Genomic DNA, 9,090 nt, shown 5'->3' on the forward strand with positions numbered 1-9,090 from the left:
CAAGTGGGAACGACAGCTCCACCTTAGAGGGCTGTGTCAGAGAAGTTCACAGGCTGCTTTTCTGGACAGTTCATGCAGGGGAACTGTCTCCCCCCAGACTTCCATTGGTCTGAGCCCTGCCCTCTCCAAAAATTCCCTCATAGTTCCCAGCAGTATCTACCACCTCAGCACGGGGCTAGAGGTGAGCAATGCACACAGCACACACGAAATGCGCTGCCGTGGATGGAGCTGTGTCTGTGGGAAGTTAGGTCCACTCCATCATGGGCAGCCCAGGCTGAGACAAGTGGCCAGACACCAGGAGGCCACAAAGATCTCAAGTGACACATAAGAGGTGTTCGGTATATAGGTTAATTTACAAAGAGAGGGCTTTTTGTGTGTCCTTTTGGGGGACAATATTGAACAGTGATTAAAAGAATGGGCCTCCAGCCCTGGCTGTGTGGCTCTGTTGGCTGGAGCATCGTGCTTCAGGGATGTGCAAACTTTTGGCATCTCTGAGCCACGCTGGAAGAAGAAGAGTTGTCTTGGGCCACATATTAAATACATAAACACTAACAAAAACTCATAAACAGACAAGATTTTAAGTAAATTTATGATTTTGTGTTGGGTTGCATTCATAGCCATCCTGGGCTGCATGCCACCCACGGGTGACAGATTGGACAACCCTGCATCAAAAGGTTGCTGCAGGTTTCATTCCCATCAGTGCTCATATCTAGGTTGTGGGTTCGATACCCAGTTGGGGCATGTATAGGAGACAACCAATTGATATTCCTCATCTCTCTCTCTCTCTCTCCCTCCCCAGCCCCTGTTCCCCTCTCTCTCTCTCTCTCAAAAAAAAAAAAAGCTTCCTGTCTGACAAAAACAACAAAAAGATTAGAAAATCCTTGATTTGACACTCTCTAGCTATACAGTGGGGGACTCCCCCCCCCAAAACAGGATTATCTTCTGGAGGGTGGGCTCCTTGTAGTACTGGCTTCCCCTACTAGGTGAGTGTTCTAGGAACCCCTCTATATCAGTGTACTAGCTGGTGTTGTTGTGTGAGGCTACATTCTGCCTCAGTGAATTTTTTAAGACTCTTTCAAAATGCCCATTTCATGATGGGTGATTTACAAACATACTTGCTCACACTGTGCTGAACATTCATCAGGTTTTGACCAAAAGACAGCATTACCTCTGTGCCCCACTCTCTCTATTCACACAATCTCACCCTGAGCGACTTTTCTTTTTGTTTCCTTGGATGAAAAAAGTCCTTAAAGGGAAATGTTTTACCAATGTGGTAGAGGTAAAACAAAAACAGCAGAAGCACTAAAAGGCATCAAAATTGACAAGTTCAAAAACTGTTTTGAGCAGTGTAAAAACTGTCTCGATAGGTATATTGCATCAAATGGAAAGTACTTTGAAGGTGACTGAAATTTAACAGTTTTTTAAATTGTGTAAGAATAAATACACAATTTTAATAAATTCTGGGTGTTTTGGGTTCCCCCTCCTATGACTTTGGGCCACACTTTTCTCTCTTATACAGTGAAGCCAAGAAAAAGGCCTACTTGATGGGCTTTTGTAAGGAGTAAGTAAAGTAATTCACGATATCTGACCTCTAATAAGAACTCAAAAATTGGTAGGTGATGTTATTATTTTCCCCATTTCTGAGATTATTTTGCATTTCTGTGGGAGCAAGACTTTCTTTACAGAGCCCTGTAATGAGTTTTCTTCCCAATACCCCCAAGTTGGTTTGGCAATAATTGACCCTTTCTGTGTTATATTTGAATCACTGAAATGCAAGAGGAAAAACTTGGCTGTCAGAGGAGGTCAGGTAAAGATAGCTACTAACAATTTCAGCAATGATTTGGGACGGGGGGCTGTGTTTTTCATGTTCTCAGGTTATTCTGATACAGCCTGCCTGTCCACAAGCCAGCATTCAGAAACTACTGTCATGGACTGAAACTCCCTCAAACCACAGCTTTGATATGGCTAGCCACAGTAACAATGGGATTTGTGAGCTTTGGGATGGCATTTTTCTTTTACAACCTCCCTAAAGCAAACTGGTGAATGCACACACATGCACACACTAACACAGACTTTCTGTTTTTCTTGAGGCAGGTAAGGGGTCAGACACAGGGGAACAGTTGGAAGGCCATAAGCTGCATGAGGTTAATTCATTTGGAGAATGTATACAAGGGAGAACTGATGTGCTTTCCCCAGATCTTCCCAGGTCTCATGCATATTCTTAGTAAGAACAATTTTGAAGTGTCTTACGTGGAAGCAGCTCTAAGTTATCCTCTGGGGCAGCTGTCTGCCTTGTGAGTTAGGAGGGCCAGTGCTGTCTGAGTGGCTGGCATGCTCAGCTGGCTGGCTGGCCTCCCCATTTGCTGATTCCTGTGTCTGCTCAGGGAACAGTCACTCAATCTTAATACCGGCCTCAGCAAAACCTACTTATGAAGGCAAATCCAGTGGTCCTGCAAAATTAACATCCAACTTGAATACCTTCCAAAACCAAGCTGAAATGGCTTTTGGTTTATCCACAGTAGTGGATTATCTGCCCCACTGCTCTCCTATTAATGAAGTTTTTCAGAGTTCACTATCCAGACAGTCTCCAAACGGTGACTGGGCAAGTCAGTTGCAAGTCAGTCACATGCAATTCTAGAGCACATTACTATATAAGCCATGTGAGGAGTTGTGGTGAGACCCCTAGGTCAGTGGTCTCAAAGTGTGGTCACAGGCCAGTGGCACTACTGTCCCTTGGGAACTTGTTAGAAATTCAAGAGGACTGTTAGCTTTTTGTATAATTAGATGTACATAATAAAAAAAATTGTAGTATATAAAATGAACTACTTTATGAGGTGGTATGTCTCCAACCACTAGAAGTCTGTAAGTAGAGGCTGAATAAAACGTCAGAGGGTTTTAGAAGAAATTCTTGCTTTAGATGTGGCATTGAATGAGAAGGGGGCGATGTTGCTTCTGACACTCGTGTTCTTTGCTCCTATCCACAGGAAGGGAGTTCTGTTTTAGTCTGGATCTTACAGATGGACACATGCTAATTACAGATCTCAGCCACATTACTTTTAGATCCTTGTGAATCTTTTCCTGAGTTTTGCTGCAGTTCTCACATGCACTCCAAATAAGTTTTTAGAAAACCATTTTCCTAATTTGTCTGTAATCAGACCAATCTATATCAATCAAACCAATCCAGTAAATTTGTAATCAGAATTTCTGAGGTTTCTAAAGACTTAAAAAAATAATGAAAACCAAATAAATGAACCTGTGTTAGGGATAAGATTAAAAATTGTTTCACTTCCTGGCTGGGTGGCTCAGTTGGTTGGTGCCTCATCCTGTACAACAAAAGGTTGTAGGTTTGATTCCTGGTCAGGGCACATGCCTAGGTTACAGGTTTGATCCCAGGTCAGGGCATGTACAGGAGGCATCTCTGATCAATCAATGTTTCTCTCTCACATCTTTGTTTCTCTCTCTCCCCCCCCCCTCTTCCCCCTAGCTCCTGCCTTCCTCTGTCTCTAAAATCAATAAATATATCCTTGGGTGAGGATTAAAAAAGAAGAAAACAGGTGTTTTGCATTATGATTTAGCTGCTTCATGGTTTCCTTGTTACCACAGGAAAATAATTATTATTAACATGATTCATCAGATTTTAGTTGATACTGTTATTGTCTTGGATGATAATAACGAAATAACCTTTGTGTAGCGCTTTGGAGGGTACAAAGGGCTTCCACATACATAAGCACACTTTCTCCTCATAGTGACCCCTGAGCATTTGTGATTATTATTATTCTCATCATAGGAAAGAAGAACCTGGTTTTGAGGAGTTCAGTTACACATCTAGGATCACTCCACTGGTTATGATGCAGGAGGAAATGGAGTCCAGGCCATTGACTTTATAAAGTCCACGTTCCTTCCTCTATAACCTTAGTTACAAAATGTTTTTACCTCAGACCCTCAAATATTGATGACCCCAAAGATCTTTTGGTCATGATTTTTATGTCTATAGACATTTACCATATTAGAATTTAAAAATGAGAAAAAATTTAAAATAATATTTATTACTTCATTTAAAATAACCATAATGCCTTGGCTGGTGTGGTTCAGTGGACTGAGTGCTGGCCTGAAAACTGAAAGGTTACCAGTTCGATTCCCAACCAGGGCACATGCCTGGGTTGTGGCCCTGGTCCCCTGGTTGGGGGCACGTGAGGGGCAACTGATCAATGTTTCTCTCTCACATTGATGTTTTTCTCCATCTCTTTCTCCCTCCCTTCCCCTGTCTCTAAAAATAAATAAATCTTTAAAAAAAATAAAATAACATTAATGAACCCATTACATGGTCATATAAATATATTTTTACTTAAATCATATTTTCTAAAACAAAAAAATAATAGTGAGAGCAGTTATGTTCTCATACATTTAAAAATATCTCTATGTTTGGATTAATAGAAGACGACTTAACATTTTTCTTTTGCATTTAATTAGTTGCAAGATGATGTTTTGGTTGAAGAGTGTGAAAAAAGCTTGACCACCCACAAATATGTGGTTGGAAAAAGAAGGCACGTTGTAATAACTTTTACAGATAATTGTGGATTTTTTTGATACTATAGCAAAACTCAACAAGTGACAGTTTGTCAAAGATCAGTTGTGATATATGGAATCTGAACCCTTTTCAATGAATGTTCTTACTCTGTTATGATAAAATGTAGTCATCTACTTGCATTCTAAGTGGATATTTTACCAATGCATGATTTCATGACATCATGTTCCAGCTATTTGGAAAATATTGATTCATTGAACTATGAAGACTTTTCAAATACTATCACATTTTATTAAATAGTATATAAAATTACACCTGTTAATGACACCATCGATCTCCTTAAAAAAAGTCCTTACATATTGGGAAGCTGTCAAGTTCATGTCTGTAGACACAACATATTCAAATTTCTCATTTTTCCATTCAAATTTTATCTTTAACAACAAATATCACTTATTTCCCTTAAAGTGACAGGCTCATTTTACTCTTCTCAAGACATTTTCAAGAGAACGTCTTTTTGTCACATTTCCAAGTCTGAGTGATTAGAGTTTACATTTCACAATTAAAAAAAAATAGTTCAACTTGCAATTCACACACAGACACAAGCATTTTTCCTCAAGACACTCACCATACTTCGACATGCAGCAGCAATGTCTCGGGCACATTTCCTGTTTCATCATTTTATCACACACAATATTAAAAAGACATGTACTCAAGATGGAGATTTAATAAAACTAATAATTTATACTGCTTTAACAAAGATATTCTTTGGTAAAATTGGCTTTTAAAAAGTACAAGTGCATGGTGGTCAAGAATACAATAGTTTTCTACTAGTACAGTCTGATACCACTGACTTAATACGTGCAAAGGCACCAGAGAGTTTGCTCACCACTGCCTTTGCACCGTTAATACAGATGCCAACCTGGTGCAAAGGTAACATCTTAGTATTACCATGAACAGAGTTTTGATTTCATGGGTGCCCTAGAGGCTCTTGGGGCCTTTGATATTCATGAAAGAATGGCTACATTCTTTCTCTTTACATCAAGACATCTGTCTCTTTAGTAGCTGGAGTTTGAAGAATTTGAAACTACTCTATATGCTAGAGTCAACACTGATGGTGCCAAACTTCTTAAGTTGCTGACACTGACATTTTTTTACTTTGTGCTTCTAATGGCCCATTTTGAGCTGTTGTTCTTCCATACTATACTTGTTACATGCTGTTGAATCAGATCCAGTCCCTGGCTACCCTATGAATGAGTGACGTCCACAATGTGCTCTCCCTAGCTGCCCTGCTCAGCTCCTGTAGACACATGAATATGCCTTCTTTTATGGAGTCAGTCCATCTTACATTTGGTCTTCCTCTTTTCCTGCTGACTTCTATTTTCCAGCATTGCTGTCCTTTTCAAAGAACACTGCCTTCTCATGATGTGTCTGAAGTCAGACAACTTCAGTTTGGTCATTTTTGCCTCTGGTGATGTTTCAGGCTTTCCTCTAGGACCCTCTTGTTCGTCTGTTTGGCAGTCGAGGGTATTTGTAGAGCTCTCCTCCACACCATATTCCAAATGAAGCATTTGTTTCCTCTATCATCCTTCTTCACTGTCCAACTTTCACATCTGTACATAGTTTTGGGGAATATAAGGGTATAAATAATCTTAGCCTTGGTCTCTAATACCACATCTGTGCCCTTAGTAATCTTTCCTAATTATTCCATTCCTGTCCTTCTGAGTCTCAGCCTTCCCTAGACTTCTTGGCTTCAGTCTCTATTTGAATTGGTGACTGAACCAAGGTAAGCAAAATCTTTAACAATCTGTATGTTAAAGTTGTGTGTTTTGTCTGTAGTCATGAGTTTTGTTCTTCTTGATGTTCAAATGCTATACTGCCATGCAACTAAACTTTTTGTTCTTTTAATTCACTCTGTTCTCTCTAGCTTCTGAGACTTCACAAGCATTGGTCCTTCTTCAGGGAACAACACTCCCCTCTAAACTGTGAGGATAGCTCATTTGCAGGTATAAACTTAAATATTATTTTCTCAAGGACATGCTCATTGACACCTTCATTCATACATACTTTTGAATACCTCTTATATGCCAGAGAATAGCCTACGTATTAGACATGCATTGGTAAATATTGGGTATTTATTCTTATTATCTGTTTAATGTCTGTGTTCTTCAGTAAACTCATGTCTGTATCCTTCACCCCTATATCCTCAGGCCCAGCATAGTGCTTTTTTTGGCCTGTTGCATAAAAGACACTCAGTAAATATGTTGTGTATTGTATATATTTCACAGCCTACAGCACAGGTGAGAAAAATTCAATCTCTATGTCATGTTTCCCTTTTACCTGTCAGCAGTAAAACATAATTTAATTAATTTGGTAACTCCATTATTTTTACACTTAGAGGAAAAGTGGGTCAAATTCAGGGTCTCCCCCTCCATCGTCCCTGGTATAGATGTTATCATCTAGGGTTTATTCAAGATTACATTATTTGTGGGATAGATGTCCTGCTTCTAGGTCTGGATTCATCTACTCTGGTGCCCACTGAGATATACAATAATACTAATAGCCTCTATCTATTTTGGCATCCGCAGGTGAGTTGCATGTGCTTCTACCACAAAACCTGCTAGAAGTGGATGCAATATGTAGTCTATCCTCACTGTTTGTAGACTCCATATTTGTGAGTCTGTCTACTTGCTCTAATTTATTTGTAATCCTAAACTCAATCCATGCCTTTTGGCACCTGCTGCTGAGATGGGTGGGCTCCTGCATGAATCCTACTGGGATAAGCATCAATATGCAGTCAGTGTTCGTTTGTAGATTTCACATTTGTGAATTTTCCTGTTTGTTATAATGTGTTTATAATCTAAAATCAATAGCCACGGTGCTTTCTTAATCGCACACAGGCATGCTCAGAGCAGTGACAAATTGGAATTACTTGACATACACATTCCCAGTAGAGGTTGAACAAGGTGACACTAAGCCTTCTTATTTTGGCTCTCACAACATAAGTGTCCTTCTTGAGCCTATTCAGTGCTGTGTTTTCCACTTGTTGCTGGTGCTTTCACTGCTCACAGTGGACCCCAAGGACAGTGCTGTCTAGTGTTCCTCAGCTCCAGGAGGCTGTGATGTGCTTTACAGGGAAAATGCATGTGTTGGAAAAGCTTCATTCAGACATGAGTGATAGTGTTTTTGGCTGTGAGTTCAACGTTAATGAATTAAGAATTACACATGACATCATTTCGTTAAACAAAAAGACACAAGAAACAAGGTTATGTATTGATTGGTTGACAAAAACGTTGTGACCTGAGGTTCACAGGAACCTAACCCTGCATTTCTCTTAGGACTGCAGGTTTGGTGTTTGCTCCTTCTGTATCTGTAACTACTTTATAGAGCAGAACTGTCACACATAATGAGAGTTGATGTAGCATTTTCCTGACTCTCTGTGGTCACTGCACAGACAGCCATGGCCCTGAATTCTGGTTCTTGCTCCACCGCACACTCACTGTATAGAAGACCTGGAAACTTTTCAAAGTAACGTCTCTTAAGTAAAGGACAGGCACCTGACTAGTCCTCTTGCTTCCTATGTGCTGTGGTTTGGATTGTGTCCCTAAAAACAATGTGTCAAAATTTTAACTGCCAATATCTGTGTTCCAGTTTTCAGGTAGCAGGTGTCACCAAGTGAAGCAGGATCCTGGAAATTGGGCTTGTGGAAAAGTTTGTGTGTGTGGCATTTCACAACCTTGGATTAAATGCTGTTTAAAGGGGAGTAATAAATATTAATGTAGCACCTGCTTCAGAAACTTTCAACTGGCAGGAGCTGGCAGAGAGAGTGGCACACACAGGGAGACCCTGTGGACACAGCTCTGACACTCTTGCTGGCTCACCTTAAGGATGGATCCCCCCTCAACCAGACCTGGTGACTTTTCTGATGGGCTCTGAGGTGGCCTGTGGTGCACCAGCACCTGTTTGCCCACCCTGGGACAGCATAGGGTTCTGTCTACTGTCTCCTGAGTAGGCTGATAGGGGAGGGGGCTGCTGACTAGAGTCCCCTTTCCTGTAGAGAGACCTGGAGATTGGCCTGTGCCAAAGTTAGGTGCTACTTCTGGAGTGGAGCAGCCACGCTAGTAGGAGTTTCCATAAAGTGGAGGAATTGGACTCATTTGGCCCCACTTACAGCTGCTGCAGGGGCCACACACTCCCATGAACCTGGCAAGAAATCTTTGAGGGGAGGCACCTTCCCCATGGTTTGGGTTATTTACGGGGGCTCCAGAGCCTGAGAACCCTGCATAGGAATGAACTGGAATCAGGTAGGCTGTACCTATACCGGCGTCTGGGTCTGCCTCCAGGCACATGGATCATTTAGAAATTGCTCAGAGTAGCTCTCAGTGACGGACTGCAGCTAGAGAACTGGGAGCAGTGGTAGTCTATCCACCAGTGGCCAAAAGAGCACCTCTAAATGCAAGTTGTGAGCCACAAATTATGGAGGATTGTTGCTGTGCCTGATGCCATGCAACATGCTTAATAAGCCTTAATTCATTATGTTCTAGTGCCTTAAGATGGAGCAACTATCA

This window comes from Desmodus rotundus, chromosome 10 (genome assembly GCF_022682495.2).
Source record: "Desmodus rotundus isolate HL8 chromosome 10, HLdesRot8A.1, whole genome shotgun sequence".
Lineage (NCBI taxonomy): Eukaryota > Metazoa > Chordata > Mammalia > Chiroptera > Phyllostomidae > Desmodus > Desmodus rotundus.